Genomic DNA, 23,580 nt, shown 5'->3' on the forward strand with positions numbered 1-23,580 from the left:
GTATTACATCCATAAACTGTGTTGTTATACGGCATTGTTATATACAACTACTTAAAGATAATTTAAAAATAAAAAAAAACAGAGCTGGAAGAAGGTAATGGAGAGGAGATTCTGGCTAGCTCTCTGGTTGAGCTGTTAAGTACTTTGAGTCTAGAGCCAGATTGAATGCAAATTTCAAAGACAGAGATGTGTGAATTTGGGGAAGTCACTTAATACTTATGGTTCTTTGTTTTCTCTCCATAAAATAGTAATTCTAATTGTTTTAGAGCTCTTGAAGTCTTTATAAAGTGTGTGGTAGTCAGTGTGTTGAACACGAATATAATTATGTAATAGGCAATGCAAGCAAAAACAAAAGCAAAACATCAATGTAAAAATAACACGCCACCACTACTTGCCAACATTTTTGGCTTTAGTTATTTATTTTAAACAATAATGAAATTTTATTTTGCAGCAGTTTTCTTTTTGTATCTCTTTATACATATTACTTCTGTGGTTTCAATTTGGAGAAGAATTCAAATCAGGGAGATGAAAAATATACTTTGATTTTTTTTTTCTTTTTTGTGCCAGTCCTATAGATTGAACACAGGGCCTGAGTGCTGTCCCTGAGCTTCTTTTGCTCAAAACAAGTGGTCTACCACTTGAGCCATAGCACTACTTTCAGCTTTTTTGATAGTTTATTGGAGAAAAGAGTCTCACAGACTTTCCTGCTTGGTCTAGCTTTGAACTGTGATTCTTACATCTTAGCATGCTAAGTAGGTAGGATTACAGGCATTAGCCACTAGCACCTGGCTTGCTTTAATTTTTTTAAAAAAGTTATTCTTAACTGATTTATTAAAAAAAACCACCTATGTAGTTTTACAGATTATAGGATACTATGTGATGTTTTGACAAATGTATATATTGTATGTCTAAATCAGAGTTAACGTACCTTTTCATTAAACATCATTATTAAATGGGTAAAATATTCACAATTCTTCAAGTATTTACAAAAAGATGTAATACAGTATTTGTAACTACTCATTGTACAGTATAGCCACATAGAACTTCTTGCTACTATCTAACCATAGAAATACTATGAATTGCTAAGTCCCTTCCCATTCATCCCTCTTCGCAGCCTGCTCCCCCATCCTTTAGAAATTCCTACTCTACTCACAGCTTCTCTGGGGCCAACTATTTTTTTTATTAATTAAATTTTGTTGACAAGGTGTTGTAAAAAAAGGGGCACAGTTACATAATAGTGCAGTGAGTACATTTCTTGTGATATCTTATACTCTCGTTTTTCTTTCCCTTCCCTAGATCAGATAGGCATATATACAATACCTAGTGTACCAAAATCATATATAGTAGCCACGTGGCGTACGCCAAAGGAAATTCACCTAGAACTTTAAATATAACGTCAACAATAGAGTTTGCTTATCCTTGTCTTATATGATCATACATACATAGCTGTTGAGCTATTGTGATCCACTGAGAGGTCTATTTTAGACCTTTTTATGTTTAGTAGTTGTTTGGTTTTAGTTACATAATGTAAGGTCGCTGACCCAAACCTGTGGAAATACCATTTGACAAGAAGTTTTTTGTTTTGCAGACCTGATCTTTAGTGTCCCCCCCCACAACCTTAACAGTCAAATATCAAGGAAATCATGCCCCTTTGTTTTCTGTGTTCTAGGCTTGTCTTGCTCAACATTATTTGTTCAAGTTCTGATAATTTCCCTGCGAATAACAATATTTCACCATTCCTAATCGCTATGTAATATTCCATTGTGTATAGGTACCACATTTTTTGGATCCATTCATCTGTAGAGGGGCATCTGGGTTGTTTCCATATTTTGGCTATTGTGAATTGTGCAGCGATAAACATGGATGTGCAGATGTCTTTTTGATATCCTATGACCTGTTGTTCAGGATAGATGCCTAGGAGTGGTAGGGTTGGGTCATAGGGTAGGTCTATGCTGAGCTTTTTGAGGAACCTCCATACTGTTCTTCAAAGTGGTTGTACTAATTTGCACTCCCTCCAACAGTGGAGAAGGGTTCCTCTTTCCCCGCATCCCCTCCAGCATTTGTTGTTGCCTGAGTTCAGAGTATAGGCCATTCTAACTGGAGTAAGGTGGTATCTCAGGGTTGTTTTTATTTGCATTTCCTTACTGCCAGGGATGTTGAACATTTCCTCATATGTTTCTTTGCCATTTTTATCTCTTCTCCTGTGAAGTCTTTCTTTAGCTCCTTTGCCCATTTAATAATTGGTTTACTGGGCTTGGAGGGGGTTAGTTTTCTGAGTTCTCTGTAGATGACAGATATTAGGCCTTTGTTGCTGTGTTGGTGAAGATCCTTTCCCATATGGTTGGCTGTCTTTCTAGTTTTGTGGCTATGTCTTTAGCTGTGCAGAAACTTTTTATTTTGTAGTAGTCCCATTTATTGAGTCTCTCCCCCTATCTGTTGTGCCCCCTGGGACTATATTCAGAAAGTTCCTTCCTGTGCCTATAAGTTCTAGCATCTTTCCTACTCTGTCCTTCAGTAGTTTCAAAGATTCAGGTCTGATGTTGAGGTCCTTGATTCGTTTTGAGTTGATCTTGGTGCATGGTGATAGGCTAGGGTCTACTTTGAGTTTTCTACATATGGCCGCCCAGTTTTCCCAGCACCAGTAGTTGAGGAGGCTATGTTTTTTCCATTGTATGTCTTTAGCTCCTTTGTCGAATATCAGCTGACTGAAAGAATGTGGCTTTATTTCTGGGTCTTCTATTCTATTCCATTGGTCTTCAGGTCTATTTTTATACCAATACCAAGCTGTTTTTGTTATGACGACTCGATAATAGAGCTTGAAATCTGGTATTGTGATACCCCCTGCACTGCTTCTTTTGCCTAGAATTGCTTTGGCTATTCTAGGTCTTTTGCTGTCCCATATGAATTTATGGGTTGCTTTCTCTATTTCAGTGAAGAATGTAGCTGGGATCTTGATGGGGATTGCATTGAATTTGTATAACAATTTGGGCAATATGGCCATTTTCACTATATTGATTCTGCCTACCCATGAGCATGGGAGGTCTTTCCATCTCCTTGTGTCCTCTCTGATTTCCCTTTTTAGATTTTTATAGTTCTCATTAAAGAGGTCCTTCATGTCTTTAATTAGGTTGATCCCTAAGTAATTTATTCTTTTTTTAGCTATTGTAAATGCTATTGTTTCCATAATTTCCTTTTCTGCTTGTACATTGCTGGTGTATGGAAAAGCTGATGAATTTTGCGGGTTGATTTTGTATCCTGCTACTTTGCCAAAATGGTTTATTAAGTCTAGGAGTTTGGGGACTGAGTTTTTTAGGTCCTTCAGATATAAGATCATGTCATCTGAGAATAGGGAGAGTTTGATTTCTTCTTTGCCAATGTGGATCCCTTTGATGTCCTCCTCTTGCCTTATTGCTATGGCTAGGGATTCCAGCACTATGTTGAAAAGAAGTGGGGAGCGTGGGCATCCTTCTCTTGTTCCTGAGTTTAGGGGGAATGGCTTTAGTTTCTCCCCATTTAATATGATATTAGCAGTTGGTCTGTTGTATATGGCTTTTGTTGTTTTAAAGAATGTTCCCTCCATTCCTGTTCTCTCCAGGGCTTTTAACATGTATGGGTGTTTTATTTTGTCAAAGGCTTTTTGGGCATCGGCTGAGATGATGATATGGTTCTTGGTCTTAGCTCTGTTAATGTGGTAAATTACGTTTATTGATTTACAGATGTTGAACCATCCTTGTGTGCCGGGGGTTTTTAGCCTCCCGCACTCTCCTGTCCTGCAGGAGAGACGGGAAAGCACACACCACATGGGTCCAGGAAGAGGATAAGAGGGCAGACAGACTGCCACTCAGCCCCCCTCTCGATGGAGGACACACAGATAGTCTGGGAGCCAGTCAGCGCTAAGATTTGTTTAATGGCGCCAATGAGCTGTTCTTTTAATGGGGTCGGAGGGCGGTGGAAGGGGAGGGGTACGTGCACCTACGTAGGAGCTGGGACTTGATGCCTGAGCTGTCCATCAGGGTGGAGCTCCGAGGGACCTCCCTCTAAGGGACGGCCTACAGCTACGTCACAGCCCACAGGACTGCCTCAGGGTTCACCACCAGGCACCATCTTGGCTACACGTGGTCCCAAGGCTGGGAGGCGGGGCCAGCTAGAACCGCCTCTTAATGATGCAAGGCATCTGGGTGGGCATGCCCCACACTTGTGTCTGTAGGATGAAGCCTACTTGGTCATGATGTATAATTTTCTTGATCAGTTTCTGGATCCTGTTAGCTAATACTTTGTTGAGGAACTTTGAGTCTGTGTTCATTAGTGACATTGGTCTGTAGTTCTCTTTTTTTGTTGGGTCTTTTTTATGATTGATGGTCAAACATAACTATTCATTAGGCTTTTTTTCTTATAAACATTCAATTTCTTCTTAAAAAAAAAACTAGAATTTAAGTACTTCCCAACCCATCACATACAAATTTGTGTACATTATTTACATCTTTCATATAGAACATAGTACAGATCATCTGACATTCTGTCAATATCCTCTTTAAAATAGTGAAGCAATTAAACTTTGATTCGTAACTACAACTTGCCTAACAATGGCACAGCTTACAATACAGTGCCCAGGTTACATTTCCTATTTTAAACCATTGTCTCAAACATAGAAATTGCCTTTCTCCACAAGTGCAGGATCTCTTTGTCTGTGTTCAGTTTCTTAAACACTTGAACACTGAAGCTGCCCTTATGCTTCTGTCAATTGGCACTGACAATATTTTTCTGCTTTTGTCTTCAGAAATGATTCATATTCAAGTGGTTTTGTACTTACATTAATCTCTTTCATAATCCATGCAACTCTTCCTAGTGGTTAAGTCATAACTTAAATGTATAGAAAAAAATCAAATAAACAAGAGAAAATATTCTCTAAAAAATCAATATCCTCACTATCCTGGTTATGCACATAGAAAAATAATACATAATTTAGTGGCTGTTAAAAAAGAACAAAACTATCTTCCCTAAAAAGTTATTTCTCCAGAACAATTTGAAGAGAAAAGGTATTCTTAAAGGAAAGTGTACTAATCTATTTTAAAATCTGCAAAATTTTAGAAACAAAACAAAAATGAAAATTTGTGCAAAACTTAACATCCAGCTGTAAGAATATTAAGCATATGTAAAAGAAATACTAATAAAGTTTGACTTTACTAACTAGCTTCAGTGACATTAAATTTTTAAAAACTGTCAACTAAAACAAACTGAAACCTATGTATTAACAGTAAGTACTTCAGAACCACTAACGTGAGGTTTTTTTTCCATGTTGGGGAAGGAGAAGGGGGAGAGGAAGGGAAAAAGAAAAGGGAGGGCAGGGAGTGGAAAACCAAAGACCTGGGGGAGGTGGGAGGGGAATGACACATTTTGTTGGGTCTTTGCCTGGTTTGGAGATGAGTATAATATTAGCTTCACAGAATGAGCTTGGGATTTCTCCCTCTGTTTCTATTTCACGGAAGAGTTTGAGGAGTATTGGTATTAGCTCCTCACTAAAGGTTTTATAGAATTTGTTGGTGAATCCATCCAGGCCTGGGCTTTTCTTTGTTGGGAGGCTCTTGATTACCTCCTGTATCTCGCTGTAAGTTATTGGTTTATTTAGTTGATTTATTTCTTCTTGATTCAGTTTGGGCAGTTTATACTTCTCTAAGAATTGATCTATTTTTGTAAAATTATCGTTCTTTAGTGAGTAGAGGTTCTGGAAATAGTCCCTGATCTTACAGATATGAGTCTCTTCTCTTCTTCTTCTTTTTTTTTTTTTGTAAGTCTTGCAAGGGGTCTGTCAATTTTATTTATTTTCTCAAAGAACCAGCTTTTAGTTTTATTTGTTGAATGGTCTTTCTATTATCAATCAGATTTATCTCTTCTTTAATCTTTGTGATCTCTCTCCTCCTAGTCGTTTTAGATTCAATTTTTTCTTGTTTCTCCAGTCGTCTTAGCTGCATCATGAGGTTATTCACCTGATCTGATTCCATTCTTTTAATGTGTGCACTGAGGGCAGTGATCTTGCCCCTCAGCACTGCCTTACCTGTATCCCATAGGTTTCTTTGTGATGTATTTTCATTGTCATTGTGTGCGGGAAGCCGGCAACAACGCCATTACAAGATGGCGCCTACTTCCTTGCAGCCTTACTGGTAAACAAACGGCAAAGCCTAACGGACTTATGCGCCTAAACCCCGCGCATGCGCAAGTGAGTTCTAGTCCCAGCCAATCCCGTGGCGGTTGCTAGTAGCAACCGGTCACAGACCAATCAGGGAACGACCCATGCTCACCCAACTGTATATAAGCAGGCATTTTTGGCTGTTGGCGCCCCTCGCTTCAGCTCTCCCTCAACCAAGCAGCTCTTCAATAACGTGCGATTGAGAAGGATCCTCGTGTGGTGGTCGTCTTTCCTCGCTGGACGGGGTTGCCGCCCGCCGCAACTGGTGCTGAAACCCGGGAACCACGCGAGGGGCCGAAGAGGATCCAGAACCCAACGCACGAGGAGGTAACTTCCCTCAGGTATGTGGACTGCCATTCCTGTCTGGTGGCTTCTTATTATCCTTCCGCTGTGGGTGCTGGTGGCGGGTGTGTGCTTGCTCTGTTTGCGCTGTGACGAACCTGGAAAAGAGTGCCGCTGCATTGATCTAGAGTAAGTTAAAAGCGAAAGTAAGTCCACGGTAGATAACGTGGTTTTCGCCCGTGGATAAGACACTCGTAGATAAGGGTGCAACATGGGAAATTCTCAGGGGAAAACAACCGATTCCGAGGACCTTTACACTCCTCTTCAGACATTGCTGAAACAGCGCGGTCTTAAGGTTGGCAAGGCAACTATCAAGAAGGTTCTTACTGATATAGACCAACAGGCGCCGTGGTTCGCGGTTTCTGGCGGCTTGACCCTCGTCTGCTGGGACAAATTAGGCAGGGACTTAGACAGCGCTCAGGAAAAGGGTGAGATCTCGGGAGTGACGATGCCCTTATGGCGCATGGTACGCTCATGCCTGGAAGATGGACGCTCCACAGATCTTATAAAGGAAGGTCAAAGGGCCCTTAGTAAACACCAGGATAGTCTTTCGGAGTCCTCATCAGTAAAGGGGGAAGTGGTTAGGCCTAAGGAAAATAAAAACAAAAGGATGAAAGAAAGAAAAGGGAGACCCCATAAGGGTCTGGAGGAGGGACTGCAGCCCTCCGGAAAATCCTCGACCGCGAAGGCGGCAGGGACGAGACAGACAAAACAAAAGCAAACTCAAAAGGGACAAGGACAAGAACCAGTTGCCCCGTTGTATCCTTCTTTGGAGGAATTTAAGATTGATAACTCCTTTTCAGCTCTTAGCATAGAGGGCAGTGAATCAGAGAGCGAGGCCGAGAGTGGCCATACCTCGGGCAGCGAGCTGAGCCCAGAAGATGAAGAGGGCTTGGAGGAAGCCGCTGCTAGGTACGAAGAGGACAGATACGGACCTGGTTACCCCCTTGGGGCCAGGGCCCCCAGGCAAAAAACACCCTCTGCCCTCCCGCCTTATGCGGTGTCCGGGCGGAGCAACTTCATAAAGAGAAGTATGTGGTCTAGGTTGGCCGCGGCTTTTCCAGTCTTTGAGAACCCAATAACAGATGAAAGGACCTATGAGCCAGTCTCTTATAAACAACTAAGGGATCTAATGGAGGCAGTGCGCACATATGGAGTTACAGCCAGTTATACCACTGCCTTATTGCGGCGACTCACGGTTAATGCCATGACGCCCACGGATTGGTTTGAGATTGCGTGCACATGTCTCAGTCACGGGCAGTTCCTTGACTTTAGGTCCATTGTTCAGGACAAGGCACAAATACAATTCAGAAAAAATCTCCAAGAAGGGAGAGCTGAATGGTCGGTGGACATGCTCCTAGGACAGGGAGCTTATGCAGTGGAACAGACCACCTACCCCTTTGAAGTCTACCGCCAGGTAAATGAGATATTTTACAAGGCTTGGCGGGCCTTGCCAAACAAAGGAGAGGTGGCTGGCAACCTTACAAAAGTGATTCAGGCGCCCAATGAACCATTTTCTGATTTTGTGGCACGCATGCTTGAGACAGCGGAGCGTGTACTTGGGAATTTGGATGCTGCCATGCCACTTGTACAACAAATAATCTATGAGCAAAGTACCAAGGAATGTAAAAGAGTGATAACTCCTATAAAGGAAAAGGGCCTTGAGGCATGGGTAAAAGCTTGCCGAGAGGTGGGAGGCCCATTGACAAATGCAGGCTTGGCGGCGGCCGTGCTTTCTGCCGCTCGCATGGCTAGGGACAACAAACAGAAGGGCTGCTTTAAGTGTGGCCAATTAGGACACTTTAAGCGGCAATGCCCGAAAATTAACGAGACCCCAGCTAATTTAACGGGAGGACAGCGACAACCAGGTCTGTGCCCCCGATGTAAAAAGGGAAAACATTGGGCCAATGAATGTAGGTCAGTGAAGGACATCAATGGACGTCCGGTCCCCCAAGCTGTACCGTTAGAGTCAAAAAACGGGAAGAGGGGCCCCCGTCCCCAGGGCCCACAAATCTATGGGGCACTCCAAACGTCGGTACCAGCCCCCCACCTGCAACCACCCAGGCTCGAAGGGCAACTTCAGGCTCCGCAGGGCTGGACCTCTGTGCCGCCACCGGAACAGTATTAACTCCGGCGATGGGCGTACAGGTCATAGACTCTGATATGACAGGACCCCTTGAAAAAGACACAGTGGGCTTGATTCTTGGTCGTTCCTCTTCCACCATGAGAGGGCTAATTGTCCTCCCAGGAGTCATTAACCCAGATTGTGAAGGAACTATAAAAATCCTTTGTCATGCTCCCCGTGGAGTTATCTCCATAGCTCCAGGAGATCGAATTGCTCAGCTTCTACTGCTGCCTTCAAGGCATGACCGTTTTCCTGCAAAAAATATTGAGAGAAACAATGCAGACCTTGGATCCACTGGAGTGGACCTTACATGTTTGTCCATGGAATTAGACAAAAGGCCAATATTAACATTAGAAATAGAGGGAAAGAATTTTTCTGGACTAGTGGATACAGGTGCAGATCGGAGCATAATCCGGAAGGATGAATGGCCGAAGCGGTGGCCTACACAAAAATCCTCACAAACATTACAGGGACTAGGGTACGCTAGTTCTCTGGATCTCAGTGCAAAAGAGCTGGTCTGGAGGACGGAGGAAGGCCAAAAAGGCAAGGTTGTACCGTTTGTCATCAAAGTCCCGATAAATTTATGGGGAAGGGACGTCCAACAACAGTTAAATTTAAAACTAACCAATGAATACTCAGAAGCTAGCAAGAGGATGATGCAACATCAAGGGTTTGTCCCATCACTAGGATTAGGCAAACATTTACAGGGCAAGCCCGAACCCCTACAACCGTCCAGTAAAAAGGACAGACAAGGTTTGGGTTTTTCCTAGGGGTCTCTGAAAATAAGGCTTCTACACCTGGCAAGGTGCCCATACCTTGGAAAACAGAAAAGGCGGTATGGGTCCCCCAGTGGCCCCTTTCTCAGGAAAAGCTAGAAGCCGCTCAAACACTGATAAAAGAACAATTACGATTAGGACATATTGAACCCTCTGTCTCACCCTGGAACACTCCAATTTTTGTAATCAAAAAGGCCTCCGGAAAATGGAGACTACTACATGACCTGCGTGCCGTAAATGCCCAAATGCAGGTCATGGGGGCCATCCAGAGGGGACTTCCCTTGCTCTCAGCGCTGCCCCGCAATTGGCCAGTCATTACCTTAGACATCAAAGATTGTTTCTTCTCCATACCTTTATGTGAAGAAGACAGGGAACGATTTGCCTTTACTCTGCCGTCGGTAAACCATGAGCGACCCGATGCGCGCTTTCAATGGAAGGTCTTGCCACAGGGTATGGCTAACAGCCCTACCATGTGTCAGTTATTTGTTGATTCGGCCTTGCTTCCGGTAAGGGAGAGATTCCCAGAAGTAAAAATTATTCATTATATGGATGACATCTTGCTGACCGCCTCCTGCTTGGAGACGCTCCATACAGTATATAAGGAAATTACATCCTTGTTAACAGCCAAGGGCCTGACCATCGCCCCTGAAAAAGTTCAGCAATCAAATGTGATTGAATTTTTGGGATCAGTTATAAGCCCGGAAACTATTAGGCCACAAAAAATTTCTTTTTGGACCTCACATTTGAAGACCCTCAATGATTTTCAGCAACTAATGGGAGACATTAACTGGATAAGGGGATTTCTTAACATCCCTAGATCAGAATTATTGCCTTTATTCTCTATACTTGAAGGGAACCCAGAGGTTACTTCCCCTCGGGTCCTAACACCCTCTGCGCTACAATCCTTGCGTAGGGTCGAAGAAGCCATGACTAAGGCACAACTGCGGCGGTATGATCCCGCTGCTCCAATTGCTTTGTGCATCATAAAAACAAAAAACTATCCCACTGGAGTAATATGGCAGGACGGCCCTTTGTGGTGGCTTCACGGTAACTCCGTTGGTGCCAGGACAATCCAGTATTTTCCAGAATTGGTAGCTTCTCAAACACTTTTAGGTCTTAAATATTGCCTAACACACTTTGCAAAAGTTCCTGACAAACTGATTATACCCTATACCCGCGAACAGGTGGAAATTTTAGCTGCTACAGTAGATGTGTGGGCCGTGCTTGTTTGCTCCTACTCTAAGGTAATTGATAACCATTACCCCAAGCATCCGTTATTTGCTATTATAGAGAGAAATTTGGTTTATTTCCCAGTGTTAACACAAAAGGATCCTTTGCCAGGAGTGCTAACCATATTCACAGATGGGTCTAAATCGGGACAAGGAGCGTATGTGGTACAGGGCAGAACACCAGTGGTTCTGACCTTCCGCCCAGATGTTCCACAAGTGGTGGAGTGCTTGACAGTATTGGAAGTGTTTAAAACCTTTTTAGAGCCCTTTAATTTGTATTCGGACTCTCAGTATGTGGTCAATGCTGTGGCTTCCCTTGAGATCGCAGCCTCTATTAAACAGAGCAGCATAGTTTCTAATGTGCTCCTCCAAATTCAGGACACAATTTCACAACGCAACTGTCCATTCTTTATTGGCCATATTCGGGCACATACCTTATTGCCAGGACCCATGGCACGAGCCAATGATTTAGTGGATCGAGCTGCACAAATTATGGCCTGCATTGTTGATGACCCAATAGCTTTGGCCAAAGAATTCCATAGACTCTATCATGTTTCCGCTAATACACTGAGGCAAAAGTTCCACATACCCAGGAAAATGGCCAGGAGAATTGTAAAAGCCTGTCAGTCCTGTGTCACCTTTCTCCACCCCCCACATATTGGCATAAACCCAAGAGGTCTCAAGCCCAATGCCTTATGGCAAATGGATGTGACTCATGTGTCAGAATTCGGCAGGATAAAATATGTGCATGTGTCAGTGGATACGTTCTCAGGGATAATTCATGCCACTGCGTTGGCTGGCGAGAAGGTTGCACATGTAAAAACCCACTGCCTGGAGGCTTGGGCAGCGTGGGGTAAACCATTAAAAATAAAAACAGACAATGGCCCAGCGTACACCTCCCATGGATTTCGCGCCTTTTGCGCTCAGATGCATGTAACCCATACAACGGGATTGCCTTACAACCCTCAAGGCCAAGGAATTGTCGAAAGGGCTAACAAGAGCCTAAAGGAATTACTGGAAAAACAAAAAGGGGGAATAGCCGAGACAGCGACCCCCAGGGAAAGGCTTTCCCTTGTACTCTTTACGCTTAATTTTTTTAATTTAAATGATGCCGGTGAGTCGGCTGCCGATAGGCATGCAGCCACTAAGGTCACCGTCAGAAAGGATATGGTCATGTGGAAAGAGGTTTTGGATAATAAATGGTATGGACCGGATCCGGTGATAACGAGATCCAGGGGAGCTGTTTGTGTTTTTCCTCAGGGCCAAGAAGTGCCTCACTGGGTGCCAACGAGATTGACCAGGCCTGTGGAAACGACAGAAGAAACCCATTGCGAAAATAAAGACCCGCAAGATGAAGACGCCATCCACTTGCCCTGTGGTACGACTGATCCCCCTGCTACTTGCAACAGTGCTGACTGCAGCCCCGATGGCAGCAAAAGAAATGACACTATGGGCTGTGACTAAGGCATGGCCAGTACCTATGCCCTTGCATGCAGATTCTCCCTTCCTCCCCACCTTGTTTTCTGCAGACTGCAACATGGAAGTCCCATGCATTACTCCTAGAGATAATCCGGTAGAGAGATTCAACCACACCAGCATACACCTTAGTGGGACCTTTTGTTTTTCCCTCAAAGGGAATCACTCCTGCATACGGCTGGGGCGACGAAATTTGACGTATGTGGAGAGTACTAATAGATTTCTTTTACGTAATCCTGTGACGTTGATTAAAGTGTTAGGTGAACTGGAGGGAAACAAGACATCTATGGCCCCGGTCAATAAGACCCTGATGCTAACGGAGGCCATGATGCCGTTGAATACCCAGGCTCAAGATTTGAGAAATTCCACTCAGTTCAGGGCTTCCCCTTCCTGCCGTGCTTATTTTGAAAATAACTTTGTTAAATGGGACACGTGTCCATCCAATAACCCTGGGGCAATTTTCCGACTGGATATCTTCTGCAATATCCTATTTTAAGGAGTGGGTGGGAACGGGTGTATTTTTACTACTATGCCTAGGGGGCAGTGTGGTCTGCCTCTGGTTGGTCTGTCGCCTGCGAACCCAAACACGAAGGGACAAGGTTGTAATTTCACAGGCATTAGCCGCCTTGGAGCATGGAGCTTCCCCCCAGATTTGGCTTTCAGCCCTAAAAAGGGACTAAGCCCTCAATTGCACGGCCTTTGCACCCCAGGAAGCTGGTAGCTTCACTTGCACTAGGGATAGGCGTGCATTTGAGCAGAGCAGGATGCCGGGCAATAGCACCGCACTTGGGAGTCCTGGGGTAACAGGCCCTAAGAAGAGCAAGTCTGATTGCACGTGGGTAGATACCCTAGACCCCACCTCTGGAAAAAAGGTATCAGATGGGTCTGGCGTCCGATGAATGGATAACACTCATGGGAAAGCCAGTACAATGTTCCAAAATAGCACACAGAGATCAGACCTCTACTCTTACCTGCACAAAAACAAAAAGGGGGAACTGCGGGAAGCTGGCAACAACGCCATTACAAGATGGCGCCTACTTCCTTGCAGCCTTACTGGTAAACAACTCCATAAACGGCAAAGCCTAACGGACTTACGCGCCTAAACCCCGCGCATGCGCAAGTGAGTTCTAGTCCCAGCCAATCCCGTGGCGGTTGCTAGTAGCAACCGGTCACAGACCAATCAGGGAACGACCCATGCTCACCCAACTGTATATAAGCAGGCGTTTTTGGCTGTTGGCGCCCCTCGCTTCAGCTCTCCCTCAACCAAGCAGCTCTTCAATAAAGTGCGATTGAGAAGGATCCTCGTGTGGTGGTCGTCTTTCCTCGCTGGACGGGGTTGCCGCCCGCCGCAATTGTGGCTTTTTTTTTTTTTTTTGGCCTGAGCACTGTCCCTGGCTTCTTCCCGCTCAAGGCTAGCACTCTGCCACTTGAGCCACAGCGCCGCTTCTGGCCGTTTTCTGTATATGTGGTGCTGGGGAATCGAACCTCGTGTATCCGAGGCAGGCACTCTTGCCACTAGGCTATATCCCCAGCCCTCAATTGTGGCTTATAAATTTGTTAATTTCATCCTTAATTTGCGCTGTGACCCAAATATTAGATAACAGTGAGGGGTTTAGCCTCCAAGTATTTGTGTAGTTTCTGTGGTATCCTTTGTTATTGAGGGTTACCTTGATTCCACTGTTATCAGATAAGACACATGGGATAACGTCAATACTCTTGTATTTGCTGAGGTTCTTTGTGTGGACTATGACGTGATATATTTTGGAGTATGTTCCAGGGGCTGCTGAGAAGAATGTGTATTGGGTCTCTATTGAATATATGCTGTATACCTCTGCTCTGGTACTCCTCTCCTTCATCTATTCCAATTATACACACATTATATCTCTTCTCCCTATCCACTATCTCCTGGATTAGTCTGCCCTGGAGTTTGACAGTTTCTTGGAGTGTGGTAATCTTCTGGTCCTTATCAGCTGACTCTTCATCCAAAAGAGAGACTCGAGATTCAAGATGATCAATTCTTTGTGATGTGGCTTCGAGTGTAGTTTTCATCGAGGTCAGTGAGCAGTTTATGGTTGCCAGATCAGCTCTCATTGTGGTAACTTCTTCTTTTAATGAGTTGTGTTTTGAATCTATTTTTTCATGCATTTTGTTTCTCAGGATATTAAGGTCTTCTTTAACGGAGGAGTAGGCTGTATCTATTTTTTCTCCCATTTCTTTCTTGACTTCTTGAAGGTCCTTGGAGACTTCCATTCTAAACTCCTGGAATTGTTTTCTGAAGTCGTTCCTGAGGTTTTCGATCATTTCTGCTATCTTAGCATCAGTTGTTTTTTTATTCTCCATATGTAGGGATTTCATCCAACTCTGTATTCATTATTTTTTCCATCCCAAAAGATCTGTAATGTCATTGCTTTTTTTTTTTTTTTTTTTTTGCTAGTCCTGAGGCTTGAACTCAAGGCCTGAGCCCTGTCCCTGGCTTCTTTTTGAGCCACAGCACCACTTCTGGCTTTTTCTATATATGTGGTGTTGAGGAATAGAAGCACTCTGCCACTAGGCCATATTCCCAGCCCCTTGTCTTTGCTTCTGAAAAGTCAGTGACTCCTTAATGAAAGCAATCACTGAGTAGCCAATAACTTAAGTTATGTATAATATTGCACTTGTTGCAATATTATATTAAAATATCCAGAAGAGTAAGAATTCTTTCTTCAGATGAATTCATCACATAGTGAATTAAAATGAGTTTCTTTCCTTTTTTTCTTAAAAAAATTCTTTTTGTGGTGCTGGGGATTGAACCCATAGCCTCATGCATGCTAGATAGTGCTCTGAGCTACATCCCTAATCTCAAGACGACTTTTATTTTTATAATTTAAGGAGATATGTTGAAAACAACCTTGGTATGCTATTAGTAAAGACGGTATAAATGATGGGTGATATGGCTTTCTACCCAAGGATTCACATCCCTCCCAGCAGGAGGGAAAGGAGTCAACAGAATCTACTCAGATCTTAGTGGGAACACCATCCACCATTTCCCAAGAAACTAGAAGTTAGATCTCAACACCTATTCACCCTTCTCTCAGAAGCATTCATCTGGTTTAATCCCATCCATGTTTGCCTGTGCTCAAGAGCCTTCAGACACTTTTGACCCTGTTGTTTATATCTATAGCCTCTTCTGTCTAAAAATTTGGCCTTTTCCCCAGTAAAGCTCTGTTCTTTATGACCCTGGAAATGCTTCATTAGAACTGGGTGCCAGTGAGTAATCCTAGCTGCTCAGGAGGTTGAGATCTGAAAATTGTGTTTTAAAGCCAGCCTGGGCATGAAAGTCTGTGTGACTCTTATCTCCAACAAAGTACTCAGAAAAAACTGGAAGTGGCACTGTGGTTCAGGTGGTAGAGTGATAGCCTTGAGTGAAAAAGCTCAGGGACAGCACCCAAGGTTTGAGTTCAAGCCCCAGGACCAACAAAAAAAGAAAATGCTTCATCAAGATCCCTGACTAGCATTTTGCAAGTAGACTCTCCTACAGCCTCATGTTACATTTGTATTTTTTTCCTGTAAGTATTCTCTTTTTTAGCCTTGCTAATGGTGCAGGATTTTCCTCCCTATGATGGGTCTCAAGTTTTAGAAGGTCTTTCTTTCTTAATTTTTTTTTCTCACTGGTGCTGGGGTTTGGACTGAGGGCTTCATACTTGCTAGGCAGGTGTGCTACCACTTGAGCTACATTTCCAGCCCTTTTGACTCTAGTTATATTTTAGAAAGAGACTCAAGTTTTCATCCTGGGCTGGCCTCAGACCACCATCATTCTACCTATGCTTCCCCTGTAGTTGGGACCACAAATTAGCTTATTGGTTGAGGTGCAATTACCCTTTTTGCACAGGCTAGTCTCAATATGTGATCCTTCCAATCTCTACCTCGTAAATAGCTGTGATTACAGGCATGGGCCATCATTCTTGGCCCTTTGTATTACTTTAAAAATAATTTCTGGGACCCTTGGGCCAGGCTGGTCCCATTACAGAGCCCTCACTCCCCTGCCAAATTAAAACACAGCATTCCAGTGACCAGCACCACTCTGCCACTAGTCACAGTGTGTCTTAGACATCTTGGTGTAGAATTAAGTGGCATGATCATTAGAGTCTGTAAGAAATCTCAGATCATGGCATTGTAGTTAATAATTTGGAATCTTTGCTGGTCTAAAGAACAGCTATGAGTTGGCAGGGGCCTTAGAGATGTGGGATTCACCACAAGTACAGTGGGGAGTGAAACCAGAGCTGAAAAGGTGAGGATCCTGGCTCCTGGTACCCACACAGGATCTTGAAAACAAAGTCTACGTTTCTGTACTGGGGTCTGCTGGATGAGAAACCTAAGTCACCACTCTCCCACCAGACGAACTCTCCAGAACAGATAACTCTTGATGGTCTCATAGGTTTGGACTCTAAAACAAGAAAATCTGCTCTATTGCCACCCTTTTTCTAACAAAAAAAGAAAATATTGACTGCTTTTCTTTTTTTGTTAATGTTTTGGTATTATTATTCTCCATTTATTATTTCCCTTTTGTTATTCTTTTTCTCCTTTCCTTTTTTGTCAGTTATAGATAGGTGAGCCACAATATCAATTGTTTAATGTTCAGTTTTTAATCATTTCTTCTCATTTGCATCCTCATTTCTACTTTCTGTCCACATATTAGTTCTCTTTCTCTAAGTTTTCTTATTTTTCTATTTTCCTATCTACAATTGCTTCTTGTTGTCATTACTTTTGGCAAGTTGTTACATTTTGAGATTGCGTTTCTTTCTCTTTCTCCATTCTTTCACATTACAGATCTTTTCTGTATACCCTCTTTATCTTTTTTTCTTGAATCTTTTTTATTGTTATTGTAAAGATGATGTACAGAGGGTTTACAGTTACACAAGTCAGTAAATGAGTATATTTCTGCTTGAACAATGTCCCCCTTCCTTTGCAGTCTCCCAGGTTTTCTTTCAATATAGTGTCTAGTGAGGACCCCAGCTGCACTTGTTCACCCTACCATTTAAAGCTTACAAACTAGACAAAAGGTACAGAAAACAAAGAAAGCAGCAAAGGAGAAAAACAAACCTCTCTTGTTTCAATTTCTTGGAGTTAATTTCAACAGATAGCATTTTATATGATCATATACACATCACTATTGAGCCTTGGTCATCTTCTCCAAAGAATATCCTCCTTTGAACAAGGCGATGGTGGCTCACACCTGTAATCCTAGCTATTTAGGAGGCTGAGATCAGAGGATCATGATTCGAATCCATCCCAGGCAGGAAACTCCGTGAGACTGTTACCTCCAATTAACCACCAAAAAAAAAAAAAAAAAAAAATCTGAAAGTGGAGCTGCAGCTCCAAGTGGTAGAGTACAACAAAAGCTCAGAGACAGCACCCAGGCCCTGAGTGCAAGCCCCCCAACCCCCCACAAATATCTTCCTTTGGTCTCACTGTGTGATTGCCTATAGTCTTGTATAATGTAATGTATTTTTTTTGTCTTTTACTATCCAGTGTGTTTACCTGTATATTTATAGGCACATTTTATTTATGACAAATGAGGGAAACCATGCAACCTATGTTTCTTTGGATATGGCTTACTTTAATATATTTTTTCCAATCATTATCCTCTTCAATTAATTTAATGACCTCCTCATCTACCCTTTTCACATTATACATCTTGTACCATCAATTACTATTATCCATGTTATATTATTACCCTTTTAAACTAATTTCTGAAGTATTATTTGTGTTCCTTTATTCTTCTAACAATAGTGCAACAGTGGTTGTGATTGATCTTAATCAGGAATCACTGTATTCTCATAATAGGTGTGTCTATCAATTGTGATTCTTCTGCAAAAACCTGATCTCAGATGCATGAATCTAAATGTAAAACCACAAATAATATGAAAAGGATAGGGCAATTTCTCCTCCTAAATGCAACAATTCCACAGTAAAGGATTTGAACACTAGCTAAATAAATAAAATCTCAAACAACGAACTTAAACTAATGGCTATAAAAGTGATTTTTGAAAAAGGAACTAGGTATGGTGGCTCACTCCATAACCCTAGCTACTTGAGAGGCAGAATTCAGTATATCACAGTCCAAGGCCAATAGAGAAAAATTTTATTGACTCCCATCTCAATAAAGAAGCAGAGTGATGCCAGCTAGGCGAAAAGTGTAAGAAGGAGGATCATGGTTCGAGTGGCACTGGACAAAAACACAACACCATCTGAAAAATAACTAAAGTAAAAAATGAGTAGAAGCATAGCTCAGGTTGTAGGGCACCTATGAAAGTGAAGCCCTGAATTCAAATCCCAGTATCATCAAAAACAGTGACAAACAAAATTAAAGAGGACATGTGTAAACATCTGAATGAAGCAAAAATATGAATTAACCTCAACACAACAATGTGTATGGTACTGAAGTACTATACTATATACTATAATGCACTATATACTTTAGTACTATACTCTCACTAATAGACACATGTGATCCAGAGGGAAATATTAACAAAGAAACTTCAAAATTAAACAACAGTATAGCTCAAAAGTACTTAACAGAGATATACAGAATATTTCATCTAACAGCTGCAGAATATACATTCTTTTCAACAGCCCCCCCCACCAAAATAGACCGTATTTTAGGAAATAAAGCAAGTCTAAACAAACACAAGAAAATTGAAATAGTTCCTTGTATTTTGTCAGGCCACAATGGAATAAAACTACAAATCACAAGAAAAGACACTACAGAAAATATTTAAACAAGTAGAAAGTGAATGAACTTTACACTTTTGATTATCCAGTGAGTCATCAAAGATGTTGTTGGGGTTTGGACAACCCCTTCCTCCCCCCACGGGGAGAATGGTAACCACAAACTCTATGAAAGAGCACTCAGCCTGGCCCTCCGCCAGCAGAAGGCCAAAGGCGTGCTCACATGGACCTGCGCTAAGTTGAAGAAGGGTTGCTGAAGCCTCCCCCCCACCAGTCCCCTCACATGTTACCAAGGGCGGAGGCGAAAAGGAAGGAATCAGGGACACGCTGCGGTGGTGGGAAGCGTCTCAAAGACTTTAATATGGAAGGGCACTTATAGAAGTAATGGCGGGAAAGAAAGGGGGCTGGCCAAAGGGCCAGTCATAGGCTAGGGACCACGTTCATCAAGTGACATCACGAAACTTCCCTTTGTGGGCGGGACAACCCCATCATGGTGGCATGCACGTGTTCACCTCCCAAGGGGTGGAGGCCAGAAGGTGGGAGGGACTTCCATTGTCCCAAGGCTGGTGGAAGGGCAGCCTTTCCCAGGCCATAATAATCCCCAACAGATGTAAAAGGAGGAAAATTTTTAAAAATCACAGAATCAAGTGCACATGAAAATACAACTGCCACAACCTCTGTGATACAGAGAAGGCAATAATAAGAAGAAAGTTTATGGCTATGAGCACCTACATTCATTGGAGGAGTTACATGTAAATAACCCAGTGATGCACCTCAAGCTCAGAGACAAAATTAGTGATCTGAAAGAATAATCAAGATTGGGGCAGAAATACATGAAGTAGAACTGAATATTTTTTAAAAGTCAATACAACAAAGTTGGTTTCTTGAAAAGATAAACCATCTTGGAAAACCCTGACCAAGCTACCCAAAAGAAGGAAGGAGAAGTCTCAAATTAATACAATTAGAGAGAAAAAGGAGACCTCACAATAAATACTGAGATCAGAGGATCATTAGGGAACGCTTCACAATTTTATTTATTTTTTATATTTATTTATTTGTTTGTTTGTTTGTTTGTTTGTTTATTTATTTATTTATTTATTTGCCAGTCCTGAGCCTTGGACTCAGGGCCTGAGCACTGTCCCTGGCTTCTCTTTTTGCTCAAGGCTAGCACTCTGCCACTTGAGCCACAGCGCCACCTCTGGCCATTTTCTATGTATGTGGTGCTGGGGAATCGAACCCAGGGCTTCATGTATATGAGGCAAGCACTCTTGCCACTAGGCCATATTCCCAGCCCACAATTTTATTTTTTCTAACAAACTGGAAAATTAAATGAATAAATCACAGGTGCAATTGACTTATCAAAACTGAAGCAAGAAGATATCAACCACTTAAAAAAAAATTATAACAAGCAATGAGGCTGAAGCAGTAATAGTCTCCCTATAAAGTAAAGCCCAGGACTAATTAGAATCACTGTGGATCCTACTATGCCTTTAAAGAAGAACTAACAGTAATGCTTTTTAAGTTATTCCTTAGTATTGAAAGGGAAGGAATCCTATAAAACACATTTTCTGAAGTCAGTACTGTCTTCATACCCAATGGGAGAAGAATGCAATGAAAAAAAGAAAATTTACCAACAGACCAATTTACTTGATGAGCATAGAGATAGAAATTCTCAACTACGGTAAAGGGAAGGGAACAAGACATTAAAAATATCACTTACTGCAAATTCAATTCAGTAAGTATAATACAGTACATAAATAGAATCAAGGAGAAAAACACATAATCACCTCAATAAATGCAGAAAAAAAACCTTTGACGAAACTCGGTGTTGTTTTATTGTAAAATCTCTAAAGAAACTAGGAATAGAAGAAATTTACCTCAACATAATAAAGCCTATATATCATATAATTCACAAATGGGAAAAATAAAAACTTTTTCTTGTAAAATTAGGAACAAGATAAGGGTGTCCCCTCTCCTCAATCTTAAAATCGTGCTCGAATTCTTAGAACAATAAGAAAAGAGAAACAAAAGCGATACAAATAGGAAAGAGTACCTCAAATCATTACTGTTTTATTTAACCCTATATTGAAAGACCTGAAGACTCCATGAAAAAAAAAACATAAAACTCTTAGATCTGATAAACATTTCCAACAAAGTAGCAGGATGTGAAATCAACATATGAAATCATCAATAAGTAAACGTCCTTTAATACCATCCAAACCACCCTCCAAAAATGACTAGGAATAAACTTAACAAAGATAAATGGAAAGCCTCCACAACAAAACTATGAAACCATGGCAAAGCAGCTGAAGAACAAGTTGGGAGATGGAAAGGCTCATTTTCATGGATCAGCGGAATTTCTGCTCTGCTAACTAACGCAATCTCTAGATTACAAAGGCAGCCTGCAGGTTCAGTGCGCTCCCCATCGAAACCCTTAATGTCGTTGGAAGGAGGAAGGACCCCAAGCAGCCCAAGCACTTCTGAACAAGAGAGCAGTGCTGCTGGTACCGCAATGTCTGACTTTAAAAAGTAAATACAGTCGACCGCCGCCGCCGCCGCCGCCGCCGCCACGGCCCTCAGCCCGCAGCTAAGCGGGCGGGCTGCGCTCCTCGGGCTCGGGCTCCGGCTCAGGCTCGGGCGCAGACTTGGGCGGGCGGGCGCCCCGAGGTTCGTTGGTTAAGAAGAGTCCTTGGTAAAGCTTCCGAGTGAACTTCTTCAGCTACTCGGAGCTCGTCGCGTCTCAGAGGCGCCTCGGGAGCCGCACCATGGACGCTTTAATAAGGAAGAGGTCGGCTGCCCTATCTTCAGGAAGGCTTTCCGGGCGGGACATCCGGCACCAAAAACGTAATGACGTTTCTTCTTCCGAGGATAAGGATGCCTTGTAAGTCGTGGACCTCGGAGAAATCCTAAAGAAACATCTCCGATGGCTAGCAGTCAAGTGTAATGACAGTGTAATGACAGCAGAGCCACGGCGAGCACCCTGGCCGCCGTGGCACCGGCTTCCACTGTTCCCCAGGGCTGACATCCAGCCGTGCAGAGAGCCTCGAGCTGCCGTGCGGAAGCGTCGTCCGCGCACACCCGCGTAAGCGAGGCTGGGAGTAGGTTCGCGGCCCGTGGCACAGCCCAGGTGACTTTTGACAGCGAGTGGAGGTGATGGAAGCCACCAGAGAGCACTGGAAGGCAAAGCTGATTTTGCAGATCGCCACCGGTGATTCCAAAGCAGTCTGTCGTCTCCATATTGGATTTGGCGCCACACTCAAAACCAGCAGACTTCTTCCAAGAAGTAGCAAGAGCTAGAGAGCTACGTACTGATGTCATCGGCGTGGGCTTGTAGGGAGTCGCTGCACCCACGCGGAGACCTTCGTGCGGGCCGCCTCCGATGCCCGCCGTGTGTGGGGCTGTGTGCTGGGGCTGGCTTCAGCGCGTCTCTGCTGGAAATTGGCGGTGGCTTCCTGGGATCTGAGGATGTGAAGCTGAAATTTGAAGAGATCCCCGGTGTGATTAACCCAGCCCTGGACAAGTACTTCCCATCAGACTCCCGAGTGCAGATCATCGCCGAGCCAGGCAGATACTACGTTGAATCTGCTTTCACACCTGCAGTCAACATCATTGCCCCCCCCCCAAAAAAAAAAAATCGTACGGAAGGAGCAGAGTGGCTCTGATAATGAAGATGAGCTGAATGCGCTCATTACGTGAATGGCGGCAGATACGAATCCTTCAACTGCATTCTTCGTGATCATGCGCACATAAAGGGCCTGCTCCCCCAGCCATTTGGGGCCCCATGTGTGATGGCCTTACTCGCATTGTTGAGCCCTGTGGCCTGCCTGAGATGCACGTGGGCAATTGGATGCTTTTGGAGAACCTGGGTGCCTACACTGTTGCTGCCTCTTCTACTTCCAATGTGAGTTTCCAGTGACCAACTGTGCACTACGGGATGTCACGGCCCATGTGGCAACTCATGCAGCAAGTCCGGAAGCAGGGCCTCCAGCCCAGCGTGGAGGAGCAGGACGTCTGCGCGCTGTCCCTGTCCTGCGCCCAGGAGAGCACCTTGGAGCCGCATCCAGCGACCTGCACATCTGCCAGGATCAATATGTAGAAGCTTTGTAGCTGTCAAGTGCAAGTGTAGCTTGAATTAAGGATTTGGGGGGCCACTTAACTTAATTACTGCTAGTTTTGAACATGTTTGTAAGAATAGGGCTGGCACAGATGCAGCAATAACAGAAGACTAGGTGATGGGGGAGGGGTCACTCTTTTCTGTGTTCCTATAGAAACTATTTGCTTATTTGTTTTCTTTGGATTTTTATTCACTTTTCCAACATGCTATAAAGAGTGCCCCTTGGCTGCTGAGCAAGCATTTGTAGCTTGTACAATGGCAGCAAGGGCCAGAAGATTAGTGTTGGGACCTGTTTTGAAAATAAAGTATTTTGAAATAATGAGGGAAAAGTGTGTATATACATATATGCATATATTTATAGTTCATATATATAGTATCTTTCTAATATAATTCTGTAGCATAAAATATACTACAGAAGCATAGTAACAAAAACTGTGGGACTGGCATAAAAAAAGACATGTAAGCCAAGCACAGGTGGCTCACACCTGTAATCCTAGCTACTCAGGAAGCTGAAATCTGAGGATCACAGTACAAAGCCAGCCTGGGCAGGAAAGTTCATGAGACTTTTATCCTCAATAAACTACTCAGAGAAAGCTGAAAGTGACTCTGTGGCTCAAGTGGTAGAG

The 23,580-nt window shown here is 43.2% G+C and overlaps 1 pseudogene; it reads left to right on the forward strand.

Moving 5' to 3' along the window:
- Positions 1 to 21,605: 21,605 nt before the first annotated feature.
- LOC125357931 lies at positions 21,606 to 23,060 on the forward strand (annotated as a pseudogene).
- Positions 23,061 to 23,580: the final 520 nt, after the last annotated feature.

This window comes from Perognathus longimembris, chromosome 10 (assembly GCF_023159225.1).
Source record: "Perognathus longimembris pacificus isolate PPM17 chromosome 10, ASM2315922v1, whole genome shotgun sequence".
Classification (NCBI taxonomy): Eukaryota; Metazoa; Chordata; class Mammalia; order Rodentia; family Heteromyidae; genus Perognathus; species Perognathus longimembris.